Below are 26,800 nucleotides of genomic sequence, written 5' to 3' on the forward strand. Positions count from 1 at the left end.
AGTGTCACAATGGTCTCCATAGGAAGGAAACAAGTGAGCCCCAGTGGTGCAGGATCAGATGAGGGCAGTCACCAGAGGCCAAGTCTAGCCAGGCTTGACTGTATGGGCAGATTTTGTCTGGGAGTAACCCTTGGATATAGAGAATTTTAGATGCAGAATCTCAATTTTGGCCATGGGTGCCTAGACAAGAAAGACAGTTCTTTCCCATAGGAATAAAACCACAGAGCCCCAGTGCTTCATGGTCAGATGGGAAGTGGCCCTTGACATGTCAAATTCAGTGGGACCTGTCAGACAGCACCCATGAGTCCAAACCAGGCAGACGTGTTCCATGTTCCCTTGGCTTCATGGATCCTAACACCGTCACAATGGTGTCCTTGATTCCATGAGGTCTGGCAATGTCACAATGACTTCTTGGTTTCATGAGCCCCAACAGAGTCACAAGGGTCCTTTGGCCCCACGCAGCCCCACTGTGAAACAATGGCTCCTTGTTTCTATTTTAAATCAATCACAATCACACCACAGTTTGATCATTGATCCTTGCTTCCATAGGGCCCCTGAGTTGCACAATGGTCTCCTTGATTCCATGATTCCTGGATTCCACAGTCTCACCATAGTTTCCTTGGATCTCCATTGTCACAACTAAGCCATGGTTCCATGAGGTTCCATAGTGTCACCGTGGTCGCTGTCAGAGGCTGGATGAGATCAATGTCCCGAGACACCTTGGGATGCTCGGAATGCGTGTGTGCGGCCAGGGCCAGGTCAGGCCTTGACTTGTGGTGGGACACAGCCCCGCCCCCAGCCCTGGCCTGGCAGAGCTGTCAACCACACAGCAGGGGTGGGTGATGTTAACCCCGCTCTGATTGGCCCAGCTGTCAATCAATCACACACTAGCAGCTGGCGCTACCCTGGCTCTGATTGGACAAGCAACTGACAGTCCCACCCCAGGGACAGGCCCATGAAGGCCCAGGGGGTTAAAAGCCAGAGCACGAGGCCCAGGGTGTGGATCCTGCTTTCTCCTTGGGTTCCTCTGTTAATGATGCTGGAACCTGAGCTGTTGGTACCTATGTGTGTGTCTTTTTATGGATCTTCTGTCTTTCTGTTCTTCCCTAGTTCTTCTCTGTCAAATCCTACTTACCTGGAAAAGTTTTGGGTAACTTCACATTTTAAGGGTTAATAGATTTTAGATTAAATGTGTGGGAATCCAAGGCACAGGGAATATTTCTTTCTGCTCTGAGGGGTCCTGACCCCCAGAGAAACACTGCCCTTCACCTTCGCCCATGGAGAGGACTTCCAGGAGTTTGAGACTATTAGAATTTTCCGAAGTGTGATATAGTTTAGAGGGTGTTACAGAGAAAAAAATGCAGGCCTTTGTCAGGGTCGAGCCATTTGTCGGTGAGGGGAGACTCAGACACTCAATATGAGTGATAAGCAAATTCCGTTTATTGAAGAGAGCATCAGACACTTATACAGCGAGTAATAAGCTTATGAATATTCTGTAAGCTAAGCAATCTATTGGTTAAACTATACTATCAACTCTTCCTCATTCCTTAGGCGTTACATCTCTTTTTTCTCATGTCTCTTTCACTGTTTGTTATCCTACCACAGCTAGGCCCAAGGACACTGTTATCTTGCAGGTGCCGGACTTGGAATTAGCCATGGTTTTGTACTTTTCCATTTTCTAGCAGCTAAATTCCCAACAAGAGGGTAGTATGCTATGCTCCTTGGGTGAGAAGTTTAGGTTTTGGGGTTTTTAGTATGGTGTAGAAAGGCAGCAAGATGGAGGAATTGGGGTGTAGTCCCTGTCTTCTTCATCTACTCCATTTTCTGCAGTGTTGGTGGCACAGGGTGAAGGAAAGCACAGTGCAGACGTTATGTGGACAGTCAAGGGATTAGTTATGTGTAGATAAGTAGAAATAATACACATTTTAAGACTTGATTGGATGAGACAACTTTAAAAGACCTTGAAACCATACATTTTAGAGCCATTTTGAGGTGTTTTCTCCAGCATTCTGAGCCTCCTGTGGACAGCAATGCAAAACTTTAGATAAGATAACAATAAACAAGCAGCTGAAGACTGAAAAAGTTCCATGCACTTCCTTTTACCTGGCACAGAACTGCTACAGGAGGGTTTCCCACATCGAGAGAGCCCCCAGAAAGGCCCAACATAAAACAACCATCAATACCTGGTGCCCTGACAATGTTTGAAATAAGTAGGCTTTTTTTCATAAAGTTGTTTACTGAAGGGTGTTGTCTCAATTAGCCATTCATGTGAAATGTGTTGATTAAATGACCAATGAGGTCCACCTGAAGCAAACCAAGATGTAAAAGTCGATGTTTGAATAAATGGGTAGGTTTTAGCCCTCAGCCTTCTGATGTGAGTCTGTGTCATGTCTGACTCAGTGGTGACATTTGGGGAGCTGTGGGGGCTGCTGGGGATCCTTTCTGCACTTCATCACCCAACAGGAGCTTCTCTAATATTAAACTTTGCCTGAAGCTCCCAATGTGCCCATGACAGGAACCCCTGTGAGTGTCTGGGACATCCCGGCTCTTTGGCAGTCTGGGGACTCCTGGGATGTCACCGTGGAGCCCCCGTGAGTGCCTGTGACAGATCGGTGCCTTTGCAGCACAAGGTGCCCTGGGATGTCACCATGGCTGTGACTGCCTCTGACCACAGGGCTCTTTACCATCCCCAGAAAGCCCTGGGAGGTGTCCATGGAGCCCCTGTCTGTGCCTGTGACATTCCAGCTCTGGAACAGCCTGGAGACTCCTGGAAAGTCCCCATGGAACACCTCAGAAGGCCTGTGACAAATCTGATCCTTAGCAGGCAATGATCACCAGGCCCCTGTAGCTATGGTCCATTTCCATGGTAACCATCACCAGCCTCCTGTTGCTATGGTCAGTTTCCATGGCAACCATCCCCAGCCCCCTGTTGCTATGCTCAGTCCCTTGGCAGCTCCATGGAGACCCCATGCCAGGGCAACCATTTGCAGCCCCATCCCCAGGCTCATCTGGGTTCATGGGATCCCAGAACCACATAATTGGCTGAGCTGGGAGGGACCCATCAGAATTCTCCAGTCCAACTGCTGGCCCTGCACAGGACACCCCAACAATGCCAGTCTGGGCCTGGCAGCGCTGTCCAAACGCTGCTGCAGCTCAGAGAGCCCTGGAGCTGGCACCCTTCCCTGGGGAGCCTGGGCAGGGCCCCAGCAGCCTCTGGGCAAAAACCTTTTCCTGACATCCAACCTGAGCCTGCCCCAACTCAGCTGCAGCCGTTCCCTCTGCTCCTGTCCCTGGGCACCAGAGGGAAAAGGTTCCCAGAGCCTCTGGGCAAAAACCTTTTCCTGACATCCAACCTGAGCCTGCCCCGACTCAGCTGCAGCCGTTCCCTCTGCTCCTGTCCCTGGGCACTAGAGGGAAGAGGTTCCCACAGCCCCAGCCAGGAACCTGCTCCCAAGGCTGTTGCCATTGCCACCAGGGCTGGGACCAGCTGGGATGCTCGATTTCAATGGTCCAGGCTTCAGGAATGGGATTCCCCAATTTCCTCCTCCCACTAAAACCGTGCTGTTCTTGCTGCCCTCCTACCTCCCATGGAAAGCACAAAAGGCAAAGATCCTGGGCTGGGATAAAAAACATTTATTGGGAACAGCAACGAGATAAGGAACAAACAGAAACAAAAACAATAATGATAACAGAAGGGATAAGTAAAACTATTTGCATAGAAAACTAAAACATCAACAATTGGCTCTTCACGGCAATGTATTTCCTCCTGTCTGCAAAGGACACCCTTCTCCCTGGCGTGAAAAAGAGTCCCTTTCCTACCCCAGGCAATGTTTTGAGGTAGGAGTGAATGTAATGACAGGGCCATGGCCAGACCCTTATGTTCTTCCATCCCACATCATGTCATTGGCAGGGGCAGGAAAAGGGACAGGTGTCTTCCTAGCAAGGCTCATGGGGAACATGGATCACCAGGGCTCTTTCCAATATGGGTCCTCCAATGAGGGATGAAGCTGGAGCTGGGCATGAAGCTCTTCTGCTGTTGGGTGTTGCCTTCTGATACAAGGCAGGCGACCTGGTTCTGAGGAAATGGCACGGTGACCCACTCTCCAGGGTCACTCGGGCCTATGAAACACGCAGACACCAATGTGGTGGATGGTCAAAAGGCTTTTATTATCTCTTCTCGTGGGGTTTTATAATCTAGGGGTTTTCTACGTCAGAGGGTGTCTGTCTTTACCATCTATGGTTAGTAAGGAGTGGAAAGTTACTGGGTAGGGAATGGAAAGTTACTGGCATCTGGTTTAGGGGGCTACATTCCTATGTTAATTTTCTTATCTAAGGGAACAGGGGCCCTGCCTTCCCGTTACATCGCGAGATCTTCCGAACGCCTGACCCTATCTACCACAGTTGGGGCAATGATAGGACGTCCCTTACCGGTGCTCCCATTGGTGACTGGTCAAGTCAGAGCTCTGGGTGAAACTCTTCCCACACTGGGGACACTCAAAGGGCCTCTTCCCTGTGTGGATGCGCTGGTGCCTGATGAGGGTGAACTTGTGCTTGAATCCCTTCCGACAGTCAGGGCATTGGAAGGGCCTCCTCTCTGTGTGAATCCGCTCATGCAGACGGAGATTTCAGCTGGTCTGAAACCTCTTCCCACAGGTGGGGCACTCGTAGGGCCTCTCCCCAGTGTGGATGCGCTGGTGGATGATGAGGTGGGAGTTGCGCTTGAAGCCCTTCCCACACTCAGGGCAGCAGAAAGGTCTCTCCCCAGTGTGAACGAGCTGGTGCCTGAGGAGATCAGAGCTTGTCCGAAAGCTCTTCTGGCACTCGGGACACTCGTAGGGCCTCTCCCCGGTGTGGATGCGTTGGTGGGTCACAAGGGTGGACCTATAACTGAAGCCCTTCCCACATTCTCCACATTCATAAGGCCATTCCCCAGTGTGGATCACCTGGTGGCTGATTAAGGTGCTGCTCTGCCTGAAGCTCTTCCCACACTCGAAGCACTTGTGGGGCTTCTCCCCATCATGAAGCTGCTCACGAACCACCAGCTCTGTGCTCTGGCAGAAGCTCTGTTCACCTTCCTGACTCAGGGTGGGTCGTTCCTCCTCAGCACACCCTGGGCTGGGTTTGGAGCCCATCCTCCTGTGGAATCTCTGGGGATTATCCTCCCCATTGAATTCCTGTGTCATGGAGCTGCTCAAAACGGCCTCTTTCCTCCAGGTTCTGCCATGGAGATTTGTCCTCCCTGGTCTCCATCCTCAGCTCCTTCTCTGGGGAAGGAAGGACAAGGACAGGATGGGATTTGCCTCCATGCCAGAGGGAAAGGGAAGAAGATCCCCCCAGTGCATCCCCAGCAGGACGGTGTTGGCAGCAGGGTTGTCCTGCAGCTGGGGGCCGTGCTGGGCTGGGAGATGGAGCAGGAGAGAGGGAGAAAGGGGCACTTACTTCCTCCTCACCTGCCTGGGTGTCCTGGGGCATCTTCCTCTTCCTTGCAGTCTCTCCCTCCATCTGGCTAAGTTTTACTAATGGGAAATTCTGTTTTGGGAGGAAAACAAGAAATGACCTAACTAAATTTTTTATTGGATTGAAGGCAAACCAAGGGGAGAGTCTAAGTCAGAATTCCAATTCAAAAACAAAATTAGGATCAAGGCAATGATACAGAAACACTGCATTAAACTGACAGAGTCAGGATATAACCTGACACCCTGTTGGTCAGGGTGGTGGCAGCAGTCCCATTAAATGGTGGCTGCAGTCCTGATGGAGTGATGAAGGTGATTCTGTCCAAGAAGTGAGGCTGTAGAAGGGTCTGGTCTTCCTCTGGAGGTCCAGTGCTGGTTATAGAGCTCTTGTCCTCTGGGAATCCAGTAGGCAAGGTGCTGCTGGTGTTGCCAGCCTCAGCTTATATCCATGTAGGAATGCTTGGATCCTCCCCCTGGGTGGAGCATCCCACAAGGGGATGATGGATTTTTATCAGTCCTTCAGTGACACTCAATGGACCATTAGCAGAAGATATCTCCCCTGGAGGGCGTTATCAGGGCTGAGTCATGGAAGAGATAAAGAACACTGCCCCATCTGTTTATAACAGTTGATGAAGATGGGGATTGAAAACATGCATTTGGTTACATCTTGCATTGCAACCTGAAACAGTGGGGTAATCCCTGCTCAGGGGGTGAACACCATCCCCCTTACCCAAACTGGCTCAGGTGTAAAACCCCCACCCTGGGAAGGCCACACACACAGGGGACAATGTCACACTTGCCCTGCTCCAGGGGAGGTCTCTGTCCCTGTCACTCCCTTACTCTCCCCCCTTTTCTTTTTCTTTCCAACTCTCTTTCTACCTCACATTTACTGTTCAATAAAAACCACCTTGGATTTGGTCTTTTAAGTACCTTAGTTGGGGCAGAGGAATCTCTCCAACAATTTTCTTAAGCAGATTGCGACATTATTTTGCCATAGTGGGTTCAGGGCACCGCTGTCTTACCCCAAGTGCCTTTGACAACATCATGGTTCTCTCCTCTGAGGAGGTTATGGTTCTCTCTGGAGGAACTCTTGGAAACTTGGACACAGCTTCCTCTGAGCACCTTATGGGAGAATTGATGAGGAAAATGGCTGTTAGAGGTGGCCAGTGAAAAGAAATAATTTTGTTGTCCTTCCTTGAAAAGTTTGTTAAAATTAGTGGAGGAAAGGGAGCAAATGTTACCACCAAGACTGACAAGGTTCATTCATCCCCATGGTGAGGAACACAAGGCTGCTAAAAGTCCCACAAAAAGCGCAATTCAAGTAGCTAAATTTCCAAATAACTCTGGAATTCACAGGCTTGGGTTCTTTGCCAAATGTGAGAATCATTATTCTCTTCATCCCTGTCACCTTTGTGACAGCTACAGTTTCTGCTTTCTTTTTAATAATCTGCATTGGACCTAATTTCCACTTTTCTTTTATTGGAACCTGCCAGCAGGTGAGCTGGAGCTGTGCAGGAACCAATGAAGCTTGGAATTGTCACAGAATTTCTTCTATTGTCAGTTTATTCCTGTTTGGGATTTGTTTGCATTTCCATCACATGTGACTCTCGGGAAAATCAAATATTCATCAAAGTATTTTATGTAGGATTAAGTTTGATTTCTGCCTGGTTTATTTTGTCCAGTGCCTTGGGGATGCTCAAGGGGTCTCTGTGCCTCTTGCCCTGGGGCACTCTCAGGAGGAATTTGTTGCGATTGTCCCTGTCCCTGTCACCCTAGCCCATGCCTGGGGATGCCCTTGTCCCTGTCACCCCAGGCCATTCCCCAGGGGGTCTCCATCATTCTCACCCCAGGGAATGCCTGGGGGGTCTCCCTCCCTCTCACCCCTGTGCCAGGGGGTGCTCGGGGCAGTCTCTGTCCCTCTCAGCCCAGGGGATGCTCGGGGGTCTCTGTCCCCTCACCCTGGGGGATGCTCAGGGGGTCTCCATCCCTCTGGCCTCAGGCAATGCCTATGCAGGGCTGGGGACCAGGGGCTCTGTGTCCCTCTCACCACTGAGGGTGCTCGGGGCTGGGGGCGCTCTCCCACCTTCTCACACCTGGGGAGGCCGGGAGGGTCTCTGTCCCTCTCAGCCCTGCTGTGACCCCACCCAAACATCATCGTGATCAGAGGGACAGAGACACCCCCAAACCCCCAGAAGGGCTGAACCTGGGATTTGGTTTGGGGCTGAGGATTTAGGAAGGGGCTGGAATTGGGGCTGGGATTGGAGTTGGGACTGAGATTTGGATTAGAGCTGGGATTGGGGTTAAGGCGAGACATGGGATTGGCTTTAGGGCTGGGGTTGGGATTGGGTCTGGGGCTAAACAAGTTTGGCACTGGGATGAGAATAAATACAGAACTGTGAGTGTGTCTAAACGTGGAGTGAGATTGAGACCAGGATAAGGGTCAGGTTTGGGACTGAGCCCACCCAGAGCGGGACAGAGGGGATGTCACTGCAGGATGTCCCTGGCATCGTCCCAGCCCTCCTCAGCCACCTCCACACATGGGGGGCAGCTGGGTGCCTCAAGATCCAGGTGCTCCCACGCTCCCACCTCAATACGAGGTGAGCATTGCCTGAGGGCAGCCCTGACTTTGACCCTTGGGGCTGTGATATCAGCTGTCACATCCCTGTGGGAGCAGCTACAGACAGGAGGAGAGATTTCCCCCTTTCCCTCCCCCCCTCTAATTCAAGTGGAAAGATGAAGCCCAGCTGCCCTTTTCTTCTGGTGCCTCTTCCTCTCCTTTGGCAAGGACGTCAAACTCACCAGAAGTAGGAAAATCCCCATTCCCTGTGTCCTGAAAATCTCGGGAATGCCCCTCTGGGATCCATGGCACACACTCCCAGGGGCTGGAATTCCAGTTCCCTTCCAGCAAAAGATGTTCCTGCCCTGGAAGGTGTGTGCTTCAGACAAAGCTTCCTTTGACAAAACAATCAAAAAGACTATTGAAACCATTGAAAAGGCAGGAATGGAAATTCGTGAGGACAAAATTCAGTACACCGAGCCATGGACTTACCTTGGAGTCCAGATCTGGGAAAGAACTATCCTACCTCAGCAGATCGTCATCAGCGACGACCCAAAAACCCTCAGGGACTTACACAGTCTGTGTGGATCCATCAACTGGGTACGTCCACTGCTAGGAATTACATCAGAGGACCTTGCTCCCTTGTTCAATCTTCTTCGTGGACCCAAGGAACTGGACTCTCCCTGCAGTCTCACAGAGGAAGCCAGAGGTGCCATCATCAAAGTCCAGGAAGCCCTGTCTTCACGCAAAGCTCATCGCTACGAGCCTAGTCTGCCTTTCCAGTTCATCATCCTGGGAAAAGCACCCAGATTCCATGGACTGATCTTCCAATGGGACCCTCAGCTGCAAGATCCTTTGTTGATACTGGAATGGGTTTTTACAAGTAGCCAGCCCACAAAGACACTTACCACCTACCAGGAGATTATAGCACACTTAATAAAAAAGGTTAGGACTCGCCTTTGCTCCCTTTCAGGGTGTGATTTTGAATGCATATATTTGCCAATAACCCTTAAAGACTTTGAGGATTTGATCAAGACCAGTGCTAGTCTACAGTTTGCTCTGGACAGTTATACGGGTCAAACTTCATCAGACATCCCAGAACACAAGCTTTTCAACCAGAATGAAACTTTCCATTTGATTCCAAAATGAATCCAAAGTAGAAATCCTCTCAAAGCTCTAACTCTATTTACAGATGGCTCAGAGTCATCCCACAAGTCGGTGATTACTTGGAGAGACCCCCAAACACAAGAATGGCAATCTGATGTACAGACAGTAGAAGGATCGCCACAGATTGCAGAATTAGCAGCTGTCGTCAGAGCCTTTGAAAAATTTAAAAACGAGCCTTTCAATCTGGTCACAGATTCAGCTTATGTTGCGGGAATAGCTATGAGAGCAGAACATGCTCTTCTCAAAGAGGTCTCTAACCCAAAGTTATACCAATTGCTCTCTAAATTAATACAGTTGATATCCCACAGAAAACAACCTTATCACATAATACATGTGAGGTCTCACACGGACCTCCCAGGTGTTGTTGCAGAAGGCAACAGGAAAGCAGATGCATTAGCTATGGCAGCAGAAACTGCTAATGTTCCTAACATCTTTGATCAGGCAAAGCTGTCACACGCGTTCTTTCATCAAAATGTACCTGCCCTTATGAGAATGTTTAAGCTCTCAAAGGATCAGGCAATAGCTATCGTGGCTACCTGTCCAAACTGTCAAAACTACCAGATACCATCAATGGGTACGGGAGTCAATCCCCGAGGTCTGAATAGCTGTCAGCTGTGGCAGACAGATGTAACTCACTATGTACCTTTTGGAAGGTCAAAGTACGTGCATGGTTTGGTCGACACGCTCTCAGGAGCAGTGTTTGCATCATCACATGCAGGAGAAAAGACCATGCACACAATAAAACACTTTCTCCTCGCTTTTGTCACCCTGGGTATACCAAAGGAGATTAAAACAGGTAACGGGCCAGCCTATACCTCCCACAAGTTGAAGGAGTTCTTCAATGAATGGGGCATAGCACACAAGACGGGCATACCTGTAAATCCCACAGGACAATCCATCGTGGAAAGGACACATCAAACCCTCAAAAGAGTCCTCGAGCTACAGAACAGGGACACGAAAATCACATCTCCAGTGGAGAGACTTTGCAAGGCTCTCTATGTCATCAACTTCCTGAACTGCACAGCGTCAGAGCCTGACCCACCAATACTTCGCCACTTTGCGAATACCACACAAGCAAAGCTCATGGAGAAACCACCTGTGCTCCTGAAAGACCCTGAAACACACCAAATTTCAGGGCCTCATCAGTTGATTACCTGGGGAAGAGGCTATGCATGCGTGCCACTACCATCAGGTCCAAGGTGGTACCCAGGAAAATACGTAAAACCATACTTAGGCACAGCGAACACTACTACAGACGAGGACAAGAATTCTCTGAGGCAAACACAAGACCACCTCAAAACCAAACCAGCTCAGCCTGGAGACGAAGACGTCGCCAAACACCCACAAACAGAAGAACAGACCGCCCCATTAGAAGGCAGCAGACAAAACAGAAAGTTAAATAAGTCTGCTGTAACAGGCCACAGATAGCCTTAACCCAAAAGTGTTCTCTGAATTATGTGTTATAACACTGTGTTTTGTAATGTAAAAAAAACCATATTATTCCCTTTCCCTAACCTTAAAACCTCATAACCTTCTACCTGCTCCTCATCCCGTAGTGTAGCTTAGAAATTAAAAGAAAAGGGGGGGAGGAGGGGAACACAGAAAAGAGCAAGGCAGAAATCCCTCTCATCATAAAGATAACAAATTGTGCTTATATTCCCTATCAGAAGCCCTAATCCTGCCCAAAGATGAAAAATATCTCTGTCAGTGCTGTCCTCGCCGCTGCCTGGATGCTCTACACCGTACCGCGTGCCTTCGGCTGGATTAGCCCTCAGCCCAGTCATAATGTTTGGATAACCTTAGCAAAAACATTAAAACAAGACAACATGTGCTTGTCCATGGGAAGCATTGATAATCCACTTTCTACATGTCTAGTAGGAATTCCCTTTGTAGCAGACGATTGGCCTGTCCAGAACTCAGAGGTTCTCCGCACCACAGGTAAGAGACCCAAAGGGGCTGATACTTGGGACGAGTAGACAAAAATTCTGCCAGATGCTCAAGAGGAACCCCAAGAATTGGATCTACTGGGATACTCCAAGGCCACATATTGTGTCAAATTTTACTTTAGGCGTCCAAAAAACGATTGGCCAGAAACTGACCAACACAAAACCACATATATCGAAAAGATGTATCACCAGTGAACAAAGCCTATAACCCTCATGACTGGTGCAATTACATCACTCATGTAATTTCTGTGTCCCTTCTTGTGCTGGGGTGACGTTATGGTGCTTGTATCCCCATTCATCTGTTCTGGGCCTTCAAGACCGGCTCTGAAGAGTGGAAGTTTTGTTTGGGTTTCTCTTATCAGGGACACAGAGATGAGCAGTACATCGGGCTGTTTTTTCTCTTCTTGCTTAGCTTGCTGCTTGGCTGGCTCCCTTTTCTGCTCCTGCTTCTGCTTTCGCCTCTGCTTATTAGCTAGTTCTAGCTAAACAGCCCACATTGCTTCCTGGACTGTTTCTCCTCTCCTGTTTCTGTGACCATCTCGAACCTGCTCCGGACTGGGACCCGGGAACACCAAAGGTTCGGCTGCAGCAGCTGGCCCAGAGCTGGAGGGACTGAGAACAGAGCAACCACCCCCGAAAGAGACTTTCTGATTTTGTCATCTTTCTCAGAGTGGTGTCATCTGGTATTGTTCATTTTGTGTGCTGGGGGGTGCTGGGCCAGTCAAATAAACAGGTTCTTTCCACGTCTCTCTGAGGAATTTTTTCCCGAACCGGTTGGGGGGGAGGGGCTGTGTGGGTTTCGCTTTCTGGAGGGGCCCTCCTTTGCAGATTCTTTAACAAATTTGCCCTAAACCAGGACACTGGGGAAGCCTTGCCTGGGCTGGGCCAAGCAGGACACACAAGCCTGACCCCCATTCCCCAAACAAGTCTCTCAAGGAGACATTTAAAAGGAATTCGAGTTGTTTGTGTCCTCTGAGCTGGACTCCCTGGAGAAATACTAACAAGAGATTCTTAGGAGCTCAAAATAGCAAACTAGACTTTACTGGGAAATTTAGAAAATCAGAGAAACTTTCGCAAAAGGTTTAATAGGACATTCAATCAAAAAACAAAAAAAAAAAAAAAACACTTCTCAAAGAATGAATTTGGCCCATTCAATCTCACAACCTCTAAGCCTTTTCTATTTTAGGTTGATCAAAATTTGCAAGCAGAGGGAATTAGAAAGAGAGAAAGACAAAAAGGATACAGAGAAGCACACACACAGCTACCAACTCCTGGATTCCAGCACTGCTCACATAGAAATTCCAAGAGGAGGTAGGGTCAGGATGTGTGCTTGCCTTCTGGTCAGCCTTCAATTCCCCTTGGTCTTCCTGGGCCCTTCCCCCAGGTGGGACTTGGGCTCATTTGGTCCCTCAGGAGCTGGGCTGGGGCCTGCAGAGGTGGCTGTGGAGCATTGCCTGTGCTGTGCCAGGGACTGGCAGACACTGCTGGGCTGGGATAGAGGCTCTGGGGGTATTGGGATTCCAGGGCAGGGCAGGGCCAGGGTTCCAGGGCAGGGCAGAGCTGGACCTGGCCCTTCCTCTGCCACACACGAAATGTTTTGAGCCAACAATCTCCTCCAGTCTGTCACAACAGGGAATGTTGGATGTGGAACCCAAATTTGGCCATGGGCACCTTGATGAGAAGGACAGGTCTTTCCCATAGCACAGACCCCCACTGTTTGGAAAGCAGGTGAGAGCCTCACTAGGTCAAGGCCTGCCAGACTTGTCAGGAATGGCAGATTTTGTCTGGGAGCTGTCTTTGGATTTAGGGAATTTTGAGGTGGAACCCAATCTCGGCCATGGGTGCCTGGAGCAACTGGGAGTGACTGAGTCTACACTGGGCGCAACTGGGATTGACTGGGACCATGCTGGGGGAGACTGGGATCAGAGTGGACTCATACTGGGATCATACTTGGAGTGACTGGGTCTATGCTAGGGGCCACTGAGAGCAACTGGGGTCAGACTGGGAGCAGCTAGGACCATGCTGGGAGTAACTGGGATCAGACTGGCTTCAGCCTAGGACCATACTGGGAGTGACCATACTGGGACCATACTGGGAGGAAATGGTACCACTCTGATGCTGACTGTGGTCATTCTGGAATGATACTGAAAGTGAATAGGAGAGGGCTCAGGGCAACTAGGACCATGCTGGGGCAACTGGGGTATACAGGAAGTGATTGGAATCATGCTGGAGGTGACTGGGAGTGGTTATGAGCAACCGGAATCATGCTGGAAGCTACTGGGAGTGACTGGGAGTGAATGAAAACACACTGGGGGCAACTGGGATATACTGGGAGAGACCAGAAGTGACTGGGATCACAGAGGAACCATAAAGTGAGTTAGTGGAAGAATACTGGCAGTATCTGGAAGTGACTGGAATCATACTGGGAGTGACTGGAATCGTACTGGGTAACTTAGAATGACTGGGACCATACCGGGGGCAAATGGCACCATACTGAAAGTGACTGGGTTCATACTGGAATCATACTGGGAGGGACTGGAAACATACTAGGAGTGCCTGGAACTATAGTCGGGATGAATGGGAACACCTGGGACCATGCTGGGATCATACTGGGAGTGACTGGGATCATACTGGGATCACACTGAGTGTAACTGGAAGTGACTGGCAGCATCCTGGGGGTGACTGGGAGCCACAGGGCCCATGCTGGGAGTGACCTGGGGAGAACTGGGGGAACTGGCCCAGCTGGGGCTCAGGGTTGTTCTCCCCCAGGGCTGCCCTGGGTCCTGCTGCCACCCCTGGCCCCACAAAGCCGAGGGAAAGGGGACAGCTGAGAGATGGGGGACAGGGACAGGGCACAGCTGAGGTGGGGGGGGGGGTCTCAGTGCTGGGTAAAAGGGTAAAAGGGCATCTCAGTTCTCAGGAATGGGGGTGCAGGGGGGTCTCAGGGTCACAGAAATGGGGGGCAGGGACGTGGAGAGGTAGAAGGGAGTCCCAGGGGGTCCTTGAGCCCAGGAAAGGGGAGTCCAGGGTTTCCCAATAAAAAAGTACTAGGGTGGGGCCACCCAGGATGTTCGGAAAGGGGGAGTTCAGGGGGTGTCTGGTTTTGCACAAAGGTGGGGCTGGGGGCTGGGAAAGGCAGGAATGGGGTCCAAGGCATTCCAGGGTGTCCCAGAGTCAAGCCCACAGCAAGTCTGGAGGCTGGGAGCCATGGGATGGCCGGGAAAAGGGGAACAGGGGGTCCTGATGTCCGGAATGGGGGATTCAGGGGGTCCCTGTGCAGGATAAGGGGAGCGAGGGGGGGTCCCGGTGCTGGCAGTGGCAGGTCAGGCTCCCGGTGCCGGGGGTCCCACTCCCCCCTGACTCCCCAGGAGCGCCCCCAGCCCCAGTGCTGGAGCCATCGTGCTGCTCCTCCTCACAGCCAGTGTGATCCCAGGATGATCCCAGTCTCTCCCAGCAGGGCCCCAGTCACTCACACTTGCCTCCAGTTGCCCCCCGTGTGGTCCCAGATCCCCCCAGCACATTCCCAGTGTGGTCCCAGTCACCACCTGCATGGTCTCAGCACTCCCAGCATATCCCAGTTGCCCTGAACATTCTTGTAGTCATTGCCAGGCACTCCCAGTTAACTCAGAGTGGTTCAGGTGCCCCCAGTTTTATGCCAGTCACTGCCAGGACATCCCAGTTGTCACCAGCATGCATCCTGTCATTCCCAGTTGCTCCCAGTTCCTCCCAGTGTGTGTTCAGGGAGCTCCCAGCATGGGCCTGGTAGCTCCCAGTAACCCCAGTCAGGGTCCATTGACGCCCACTATAATCCCAGTATGATCCCAGTCACTCCCAGAATGATGCCAGTGGCCCCCAGTGTGATCCCAGTTGCTCCCTGTCAATGCCAGCAGGACCCCAGTAGCCTCCAGTGTGATCCTCATGACTCCCAGTCTCTCCCAGTATGCCCCAGTCACCCTCAGCATACTCCCAGTCACTCCCACTTCCTCCCAGTTGCTTTCAACCCGATTCCAGTTGCCCACAGCCACTACCAGTAAATCCCAGTATGATTCCAGTTGCCCCCATTGTGATCCCAGTCTCACCCAGCATGGACCCAGCTGCTCCCTTGTGATCCCAGTATGATCCCAGTTCCTGCCAGAATAGTTCCAGTTGTTCCCAGTTCCTCCCAGTATGATCCCAGTTGTCCCTAGAATAGTCCCAGTCCCTCTCAGCATTGTCCCACTCACTCCCACTTGCCCCCAGTATGGTCCCAGCTGTTCCCAGTGTGGCTCCAGTCCCCCCAGTATGGTCACAGACACTCCCAGCATATCCCAGATGGCCAAGTGAGGTTTTGGTTAGCTCAGAATGGTCCCAGTCTTTCCCAGCTCCTCCCAGTTGCCTCCAGCATGATCCCAGTTTCTGGCAGTTGCCCAAAGTGTGGTCCCAGTTGCTCCCAGTATGAACCCAGTTGCCCCAGTTGTGTCCTTAGTCCCCTTAGCATGGTTCCAGTACCTTCCAGTTGATCCCACTTTTGAGAATATGTCCACATTTTCCTCTTAACATGGGCCCAGTAGCTCCCAGTACCTTCCAGTCAGGATCCCAGTGGCTCCCAGGATGATCCCAGTTGCACCCACTCCCCCCCAGTATGACACAAGTCACTCTCAGATCCTCCCAGTATGATTCCAGTCCTGCCCAGTGACCCTCTGTCACTCCCAGTGTGGGCCCAGTTGCTCCCAGTCACCTCCGCCATGGTTCCAGTCACAGCCAGCACCTTTCCAGTCACTCCCAGTCAGATTCCAGTAGGATGCCAGTCATTCTCAGATACTCCTAATACTTTTCAAGTCACTCCCAGTATGATGCCTGTCAGTTCCAGTATGACCCCAGCATGGGCACAGCTGCTCCCATCATCATCCAGTGTGGTTTCAGTTGCTCCCATTTACCCCCACTGTGGTTTCAATCACTCCAGCATATTCCAGTTACTCCCAGCAGGTTCCCAGTCACTCTCAGTTCCTTCAAGCTTGATCCCATTTGCTCACAACCACGCCCAGTCAGCCGCACTGGAGCTGCACTCACACTGCCAGTATGATCCCAGTCACCTCCAGCATGATCCCAGTTCATCCCAGTGTAAGTCCAGTTACTTCCAATCAACCCCAACATGCACCCAGTGACTCCCAGTTCCTCCCAGTTGCTCCTTGCATGATCCCAGTTGCTCAGAGCTGCTCCTGGTCACCCTCAGAATGATCCCACTTGCTCCCAGTATATCCCATTTGCCCCCAGCATGGTCTCGATTTCCCCTCACAGGCTCCTCCTCCATCCCAGTATGATCCCAGTATGATCCCAGTCTCGCTCAGTGTGATCGCAGTCTGCCCCGGCATGGGCCCAGCTGCTCCCAGTATGATCCCCGTAGTATCCCAGTACAGTCCCAGTCACTGAAGGTGTTGATCTTTGACATTCCTGAAGGTCCCTGTTGGTTCTGAAACAGACTTGCAGAATCCTGAAACAAAGAACTGCTGAAGAAAAATCACTAATAACTATTAAAAGAAATCCATTGATATTTATCAAACAATATTGAGAAAATTTCTGGAATGCCTTGGCCACTGTCCTTAATTGAATCACTTGGGCTGAGTCTGACTCGTGGCTTTCCAGTACTTTGAGTTGGTAGCTCTGTCCACCTTCCACAGAACAGTGCCCCGGGTCCAGGTAGGGGCATCAAAGCGCCCAAACCCGGTGGTGGGCAGGCCGAACAGCCCAGACCTGGCCTGCAGGGAGGGGTCTTTGTTCTCACAGCCCACCCACACTGTGCTGCCAGTGCCTTGGCCGCAGGAGTGACCGAATGCTTTTTCCCTCTCCCTGCAGAACCACCAGTGCACACCAGCAGCTGGGAAGGAGAAGCTTTCCCAGGGATCTCCATCCCGGATCTGCGGGTCTTCTTTCCCCAGAAAAAGTGAGCGATGCTCGCTCTCCAACCTCCCCCCCCCCTTCCCCCCTCCACCCCAACCCCGTGATTCAAATTCCAGTGTTCCTGTTTTCTGCTCCTCAACACCACTCCCATCCCCTCCGGGCTTGTGGCCAGAGGCAGCACCTCTGGGAGCCACATCCCCCACGCCGCTGGCGCACGTGAGGGGAGTCAGGCACCCCAAATCCCAGTGAGAAGCCCCTGATCAAACGTGAATCAGCCCATGAAAAATGTTGTGTCCCAGAAAAACACTGAGTTTGAAAGTTTTCAGCAGGGAGGCACCGGCTGTTAGCAAATGAGCTGCACCTCCCATGAGGGACAGGCCAGCATCCCCTTCTTCTCTCCCAGCTCCCACCACAGGGGTGTTATACATAAGAAGCTTGACTAGGCCAATATTCTAGCAGCAATCAAGTCATTAATTAATTAATTAATATGGTAAAGTATGAGCAATACAGTGCTGGGTACAGTGGGGGAAGTTTTCCCTCCAACTGCACATCGATAGTTGAGGCTTACAGGCATTAATAGGGGCACTCATCAGCTTTCTCAGCAGTTTCTATTCCCAATTTTTATGTCACAATTCCATACCTATTGTGATTTAGTTTTTCTCAGGATGTATCCCAGAAAGGAGTATCTCCAGATGCTGGAGGTTCAGGTTCTGAAAGAAGGAAGAAGTCTCCCAAATGGTGTGGTCCAGAATCCACATGTGGGTCCACCTTTTAATTGCAGAGACTATAAATCTCATAGCAGTGATGTCCAGCTTCCCTTGGCTATCAATCCTTGAGTTGAGGTTCATCTTCCTTTCTCAGGCTGCTTTTCACTGTTTTGTTAAGGTGTGAAATAAGCATGTTTCCTCTTGTATATTCTAAAGGTATAGTTTCAAAGATCCTTACTACAAGCAATATTCTAAATTATACTTCAAAAGGTTATTATTGCAAAACTCTGTAAGGCTTAGCTACAAGCAGAAAGTTCCTGTCAAAAAGCAGCATCCTTAAAGCTTTCATTCAAATGCTCCTAAATCAACTTAACACTTATAAAGGTTAATTAAGAACAAAGGATAGGTTCAAAGGCCTTCTTCCATGCTTTACTTTCCTCAGTAATTATTAGAATTTGTCTTTTTAACTGTCCCATGGTTGGTTTCCACACATATTACAATCACAAATACACACGTTGCCAGTATGTACCTGACATGAAACACAGCTTTGTATTTCACAGGGGGGCACAGGGATGGCTCCTGTGAGAAGCTGCTGGAAGCTTCCACCGTGTCTGGCACAGCCAATTCCTGGTGGCTTCAAAGATGGACCTGCTGCTGGGCCAGTTATAAATGGTGGCAATGCCTCTGTGATACCAGATTTAAAAAGAAATCAAAATAGAGGTTGTGGTGCAGTTTAAACTCCAGTCAGAGGAGAGCAGAGGGAGAACGTGTGAGAAGAACAAATCTGCAGACATCAAGGTCAGTGCAGAAGGAGGGGCAGAAGGTGCTCCAGGCCCTGGAGACCCAGGCACCCTGCAGGAGAGCCATGGAGAGAGGGGACCTGCTCCCAGGCTGGAGCAGCCTGTCCCTGCAGGAATGCACCCCCTGGAAGAGTGACCCATGCTGCAGCTGTTTGGGAAGGACTGTTGTCCCTGGCATGGACTCACACTGCAGCAGTTTGCAGAGGGATGCTGCGCCTGAAATGGACTCACATGGGAGAAGCTCCTGCAGAACTGTCTCCCTGGGGAGGGACCCACGGTGCAGCAGGGGAACCACTCCTCTCCCTGAGCAGGGGCAGAAGCCATGGGTGATGAACTGACCATAACCCCCATTCCCTGTCTCCCTGCACTGCTGGGGTGGGAGGTAGAGCTGGAAGGAGGGAGCTGAGGAGCATATTTTATTTCCAATTTTCCTGCTCTGACTTTGTTAGTAATAAATGAATTTCACATCTCTAAGCTAAGCCTGTTTTTCCCAGGACAGTATTTGATGAGTGATCTTGCCCAGTCCTTATCCCAACCCATGAACCCTTTATTAAATTCTCTTTGTCCAGCTGCAGAGGGGAGTAAGTGAGCAGCCCACATGGATGCTTGGCATTTGGCCTGGGTCAACCCACGACACCTTGGGACCACAGGGTCACAATGGACCCTTGGCTCTATGGGGTCTCATTGGTTCCATCAGGCCCTGCAGGGCCACTTAATTCAACAAGGCCCCAAAGTTTCACAGTGGTCTCCAGAATTCCATGAGGCCCTGCAATGTCAAAATGGACCTTTGCATCCATGGGGGCCCACAGTGTCACAACGGGCTCTTTTCGTCCTACAGCTTCACAATGGCCCCTTGGTTCCATGTGTCCTGCACTGTTCCATGAATCCTTAGTTCCATGGGGTCCTGTAGTATCACAATGGTCTCCTTGGTTTCATGGTGCCACACTTGCCATCATTTCCATGGTATCACAACTGACCTCGGATCCCAAGAGGCCCCAGAGTGTGACAATGGCCCTTTGCTTCCATGACAACCTGTAGTGTCACAATGGTGCCCATGATTCCATCAGGCCCTGCAGTGACACCATGGACAGTTGGTTCAGTGACACTCCACAATGTCACCATGGCCCCTTGGTTCCACAGAGCCCCACTGTGTCACTGTGGTCCCTTTGGTTCCAAGGCTCAGAAGTGCCAGAATGACTCTTTGGTTCCATCAGGCCTTGAAGTTTCAAAATGGTCTCCATGGTCTCATGAGTACCCCCTGTGTCACAAGAGACTCTTGGTTCCCTGAAGTTCTCCAGTGTCACAATGGGCCCTTGGTTTCATGAGGTTTGGTAGAGTCCCAATTGACTCCTTGCTTCCATGAAGCCCTGCTGTGTCCCAATGCCCATGGTTCCATGAGTGTCCATGGTGTCACCACGGTCTCCTTGGATTCCCAGTATCACCATGGTCTCCTTGGATCCCCAGTATCACCATGGTCTCCTTGCTACCATCCAGGTCTTGTAACAAGAGACAGGGAGCCATTTTGTGCCTTAGATGAAAGGGCGCAGAACTCATGGTTCTGAGGCTGTGTCACTGACAAGAAACAAAAACCCACCTGAATCTGAACGCCAAATATCATCTCAAGTACCTTCAATCCCAGCCTCGACAGAGGTAGAAAATACAAACAGAGATTCCGCAGTAAATGAAAAACAGGGACCATATTTGGAATGCAGGCAAATGCATTCAAGTGCATTCGAATGCACTCGATATGATGGGGAGGTGATGATCCCCTATTCCAAGAGTGAACTTACAAAGGCCTGACTATTGAGGGAACTGCAGAGAACCAGAATATAACAAAAGCGGGTGCCATAGGTAATTCTGGGATAGGGAGACCAGAAAGCAAGAGCAGATGAACCAGTGCAGTCGCCACCAAGAAGATCACGTTCACATGCTGTGGGCAGCAACCCCATCAGGCCGTCTCACCATCTCCTAGTACACGGGGGGTCACGATGGTTCATTTCACTGATCTCAGGGTGCAAAGACACACAGCAGGGGACTTTCAGTATTAACCAAAACAAATGCACCTTTTATTGAGTGCCCACAGCAGATGCAGCAGAAGGATTAGAATGGGGATAAAGGATAGAGAGACAGAGAAAAGGAAGGGGGGAATAGCTGCCAACAGAGGGATCCTCGTGGTCCAGCCAATATATCCGTCTGATCATGTCGGGGAGAGTCTCAAAGTCTTTGGTTAACTCAGGGCTCTATTATAATCTACCCCCAGGAGGGGAGCAGGACGGCACATGGAGGGAACAGTGGAGAATAAATCCATTGGGAACAGGCACAGACAGTCCAGTTCTGAACAGCACAAACCGGTGCCAGCAGTGAGCGGGGCCCGTTGTTTCAGGACTGGTTCCTATGGGAAACATCCCACTTCCCATGGCAGACATCCCGATCCAGTCAGGCCAGCACCCCTGGGTCAGAATTTGAGGGGTCTCAGTCTCAGTCCTTGGGGAGGGCTTCAATCTCTGTTCTTGATGGCGGCTGTGAGGCAGATGAGGGATCTTTGGACCGTCTCTTACAGACTGACATCGCAAAACATAAAAATAATTATTCATCTCCCCTTAAAAAAAAATTAACTGAATTTAAAAAATTATAATTATTTTTCTTATTTATAGTATTATTATTCTATATTTGTATTATCAAATTTGAATGTTTATATTAAAAAACCCATACCATTTTAGCAAGCAAAAAATTTACTGGTCATTGGTTCCAAGTAACACGATTCCCTTCATTAATTCACTGTCCAGTGTGGCTCTTGATTTCTCCTTTATGCTAATTAGTCGTATTTTAAATCCTTTTGTCATCTTTTTTATCCTTTTCACAGACAAGGTAAAAAAGGCCACTTTCGGGTCTATGGAGACATTTCTGGGGCACATTTGGGGCAGTTCTGGGTCTGGGAGGGAATTCAGAGGGAAGTTGAGGGTCTGGAGGACACTTGCAGGAGCCGGGTGGGCACTTGGAGAGGCACTCAGGGATTCTGAGGGATAGTTCGGGGTCTGGGGCAGCACTTGGGGTCCAGGGGGGCCCTTGGAGGTCAGGGAGGGGAATTTGGGGCCCTTCGGGGTGCGGGCGGGCCCTTGGGGGGCTCTGACTGGGATCTCTGGAGCGCGAGGGTTGCAGGGAGTTGTAGGCGACGGTCTAATACGGTTAAACGGGGCCGCGGAGCATCACGGAAGTTCGAGACGCAGCTGCAATGGCTCTCGGTGTAAGCGCGGGGCCGGACGGGAGATGAAGTCCCGGCTGGAACAACACTGGACATGCGCTGCGGAGCATGATGGGAGCCGTAGTCCCGGAAGTGGCTCCAACGCTTTGTTTGGTAGTCCGGGAAGGCTCTTGGGGGAGCCTCCTGCGTCCGAGGCGCGACTTGAGATCCTCGGGGAAACGTAAGCGGTTCGAGAGAACTTGCGGGGAGTTCGAGGACCTCTAACAAGGCTCTTTAGGGTGCGGGGCACGGCAGGAGTTTTAGGCGCAGGACTGTGTTCTGAGGGGCTCTGGGCCGCGGGGGAGGAGAGGAGATGAATTCCCAGAAGTGGTTGTACCGGGCATCTGGGGGGTCGGGAGCACTCAGGGGATCCGGGGACGCTTTTGGGGGTCCCGAATGGGCGCTGAGGGAGCACTTGGGGAAACTGGATGTTCTGGAGGACACTTAAGGGACATATGGGGCGGGGGGATCCCGGATGTTCTGTGGAGCGCGGGGCATGACGGGCGTTGTAGTCCCGGCTGCAATAGGGCTGAATCGGGCCGCGGGGCATGACGGGAGTTGTGGCTACCGTAGGCACCGTCCCCGAGTCTCCGATCTCTGGCGCTGATTGACTTCGAGTGATGACGGGCGGGAGTCTCGGCAAATGGGATGTGGCAAAGGCGGGAACAGCCCATTCAACCTCTCCAGTCCCTCCCAGTACAGATCAATTCATCCCGAGTACAGACCAGTACCACCCCAGTACAGTGCAGCTCATCCCAAGTAGAACCCAGTTCAACCCCAGTGCCCCTCCACTCCCTCCCAGTACAGCCCCGTCCCTCCCAATAACCCTGAGTTTATTCCCAGTCCCTTCCAGTTCCCCCCAGTGTCATCGGCACGATGCCCCAGTACCCCCAGTCCTCCCTGCAATGGCCCCAGTGTCTCCTGTTTGACCCAGTATCCCTCAGTATTACTCCCAGTATGTCCCAGTGTTTCCCACAGCGTTCCCAGTTTTCCCCAGTATGTCACAGTCCTCCCCAGGTTGTCCACACTGGGTCAGAGCTCCAGGCACAGCTTCTGTGAGCAGGCCAGAGCTGCTGAGGAGAGACCCTGGGTCAATATCAATCACAGAATGCTGCAATCACCTCTGCTCTTAACAGAAATTTAATAAAATACACCTTTAAAACAGGAATGTATATTTTATTACTGCTCTTTAAAATCTTTCTCCATAACTGGACTAGGAAAACTTTAATGACCCTCTCAGGGCTTTGCTGTTGTTTACATCAGACTCAGTCTTTGAGAGTGTTTTGAAAAAACTTCTCAAGAACACAAAGTTAAATTTAGACTCCAAATTTTCTTGATGTTTTAATGGGTCCCACTGAGAGACACGACTGGAAAAGTGTGCCCAGGTTCCACTTAGAGCAGAACACTGGAGGCAGTGATGACAGCTGAGGACAAACAAGGCAAAGGTGTCTCTGGTGCTGAGCAAAGCTGGATGTGTTTGAGGAATGCAAAGGGCCCAGGCCTGAGCCCCAGCCCCTGGCCAGGCATATCCTGTCCCTCCCTCCTTGCTCAGGGCTCTTCCTGGGATGGGCAATGGCATGTGGGGATGTGCAAGGGCAAGGGCAGGAGCATGGGGTGGCCCCTGCCAGGCTGCTGAGCAGGGACAAGGAGGCAATGAGGCCCCAGGCCTGCAAGGGTCACTTGTCTCCTGCTCCTGCCTCAGGCCCAGGCCCAGCAGCCATTGCCAAAGTGCTGCCCAAGGTGGCTGTGGCAGGGCTGTCTTGCAGCTGCTGCCCATCCCTGTGCCCTGTGCAGCCCAGGCTGTCCCACGGTGTCCCTGCCCTGCGCCTCTGTCCCTGCAGGCTGTCGGCATCCCCCGGCTGCCCCACCTGGCTGGGCCCTTCCTTTGCTGACAGCTCTGCCTCCTGCCTGCCTCTGCCTGCCCACGCATAGCCTGGGGCTGATACCAAAAGGGTTCATTCCATTTTTACCCTGCCTGTGAACTTTCAGCACAGGAACAAGGCACGCAGGGGCTGCTTTCCCAGCAAGGATGGTTGGAAGAGAAGAAGAAGACATCTGGCTCAAGGGTGCAGAGACAGAGAAAACAAGGAATGAATCTGGGAACTTGGGGTGGGTTTTATGGAAATGGATAAATTGTAATTCACATTTAGTGACTGTATAGAAGCAACACGATGGTAGAATTACATGTCCATGTGAGGTTGGGAGTTATCCTTCACTAGAGCTCTGGCCTGAATAAATGACACCCTCTGAAACAGCAAATTCGTGTATAGCACAAAGCAGCTCTGTGCTCAGTGGAGTGGAGACTGAGGACAGCAGAGGAGCCCTGGAGGGACTAAAGAGAGGTTTCAGAGATGCTGGATCCTTTTGGCATAATAGAGAACAGCCAGAGAAAGAAAGAATTAATGCAAAGGGCAGATAGGGAGAGCCAGACAGGACCCAAACAGAAAGGAATTTTCCTGCCAGGGCAGGGCTGTGCTGCAGCACATCCCCCAGCAGGCGCCTTTGTGTGGGCAGGCAGAGGCAGGCAGTCGTGTCCCTCAGTGGGACCCATTAAAACATCAAGAAAATTTGGAGTCTAAATTTACCTTTGAGTTCTTGAGAAGTTTTTTCAAAACACTCTCAAAGACTGAGTCTGATGTAAACAACAGCAAAGCCCTGAGAGGGTCATTAAAGTTTTCCTAGTCCAGTTATGGAGAAAGATTTCAAAGAGCAGTAATAAAATATACATTCCTGTTTTAAAGGTGTATTTTATTAAATTTCTGTTAAGAGCAGAGGTGATTGCAGCATTCTGTGATTGACATTGACCCAGGGTCTCTCCCCAGCAGCTCTGGCCTGCTCACAGAAGCTCTGCCTGGATCTCTGACCCAGTGTGGACAACCTTGCTCCACATTGCCCAGCCCCATCCTGTCTGTCCTCACTGCCCTGGGCCCTGCTGTGCTTGCAGAGCTGGCTGCACCCAGCCTGAGAGGGGTTTTCCCTTTTTGTACTTTTGCAGCCATCTCAAACTGCTGAGTTTCCCTACTGCAAACAGACACACTGCTCAGGTGTGTGCCAGCCCCAGGTGCCACCAAAGCCACTGCAGAGCTGCCCTGGGCCAGCTGTGAGGGTGGTTCATCAGCGCAAGCTGCACTGGGCACTGCAAGGGGCTGTGGCCATGGGCACTGCACTGACCCCACTGCTGGGTTTGGCTGCCACGGCCACCGTGAGAGATGAAACTGTCCTTGGAAACACTGGGGAGGACTGGGACATACTGGGGACACTGGGGGATATTGGGACAAACTGGGGACACTGGGAATGCTGTGGGAGAGACTGGGACATACTGGTAGTGACACTGGGGAGGACTGGGACATACTGGGGAACACTGGGAACGTTGTGGGAGAGACCGGAACATACTGGGAGTGACACTGGGGGATATTGGGACAACCTGCGAACACGGGGAGTGCTGAAGGGGAATCTCTGTGGACTGGGAATGGACTCTGGGGGTGCACTGAGACAGGCTGGGACATAGCAGGACATACTGGGAGTAATACTGAGGGATACTGGGTCAAACAGGAGACACTGGGGCCATTGCAGGGAGGACTGGGGGTACTGGGGCATCGTGCCGATGACACTGGGGGGAACTGGAAGGGACTGGGAATAAACTCAGGGTTATTGGGAGGGACGGGGCTGTACTGGGAGGGAGTGGAGGGGCACTGGGGTTGAACTGGGTTCTACTTGGGATGAGCTGCACTGTACTGGGGTGGTACTGGTCTGTACTCGGGATGAATTGATCTGTACTGGGAGGGACTGGAGAGGTTGAATGGGCTGTTCCCGCCTTTGCCACATCCCATTTGCCGAGACTCCCGCCCGTCATCACTCGAAGTCAATCAGCGCCAGAGATCGGAGACTCGGGGACGGTGCCTACGGTAGCCACAACTCCCGTCATGCCCCGCGGCCCGATTCAGCCCTATTGCAGCCGGGACTACAACGCCCGTCATGCCCCGCGCTCCACAGAACCCCCCCCCCCAGGATCCGCCCCCCCTTTGTCCCTTAAGTGTCCCCCAGAACCTCCAGGATCCGTCAGTGCCCCCTCAGCGCCCCTTCGGGATCCCCCAAAAGCGTCCCCAGACCCCCTGAGTTCTCCCAACCCCACAGATGCCCGGTACAGCCACTTCTGGGAATTCATCTCCTCTCATACCCCAGAGCCCCTCAGAACACGGTCCGGCGCCTAAAACTCCTGCCGTGCGCTGCGCCCCAAAGAGCCCGGTTAGAGCTCCCCAAGATCCCCGCAAGTGCTCCCGAACCGTTTGCGTTCCCCCGAGGATCTCAAGTCGCGGCTCGGACGCAGAAGTTTCCCCCAAGAGCCTTCCCGCACCTGCAAACGCCGCGTTCGAACCACTTTCGGGACTACGGCTCCCATCATGCTCCGCGGCAAATGTCCCGCGCTGTTGGAGCTGGGACTTCATCTCCCGCCATGCCCCGCGCCTCCACTGAGAGCCATTGCAGTTGCGCTTCGAACTCCCGTGATGCTCCGCGGCCATGATAAACTGCAATACACCCGCGCCTACAACTCCCATCACCCCTCGCGCCCCAGAGGGCCCCGCCAGAGCCCCCCAAGGGCCCGCCCGCACCCCGAAGGGCCCCAAATTCCCCTCCCTGACCGCCATGGTTCCCCTGGACCCCCAAGTGCTGCCCGCGACCCCGACCTGTCCCTGGGAATCCCTGAGTGCCCCTCCAAGTGCCCACCTGGCTCCCCCAAGTGTCCTCCAGACCCTCAAGTTCTCTCTGAATTCCCTCCCCAGACACAAAATTGCCTCAAATGTGCCCCAGAAAGTTCTGCACAGACCCCAAATACCATGTCTGTGAAAATGATAAAAAAAAATCTCAACAGGATTTTAAATGGTACTAATTAGCATAAAGAAGGAGAAATCAATAGCCACACTGCTCAATGAATTAATGAAGGAAATTATGTTACTTAGAACCAATGACCAATAATTTTTTTGCTTGCTAAAAAGGTATGGACTTTAAAATATAAATATTACAATTTGGTAATACAAATATAGAATAATACTA

General features: G+C 51.5%; 1 pseudogene; it reads right to left on the reverse strand.

Annotated features, from left to right (window-relative positions):
- Nucleotides 1–4,424: 4,424 nt before the first annotated feature.
- Nucleotides 4,425–5,132, reverse strand: LOC141726448 (uncharacterized; annotated as a pseudogene).
- Nucleotides 5,133–26,800: the final 21,668 nt, after the last annotated feature.

Source organism: Zonotrichia albicollis, chromosome 35, assembly GCF_047830755.1.
Source record: "Zonotrichia albicollis isolate bZonAlb1 chromosome 35, bZonAlb1.hap1, whole genome shotgun sequence".
Classification (NCBI taxonomy): Eukaryota; Metazoa; Chordata; class Aves; order Passeriformes; family Passerellidae; genus Zonotrichia; species Zonotrichia albicollis.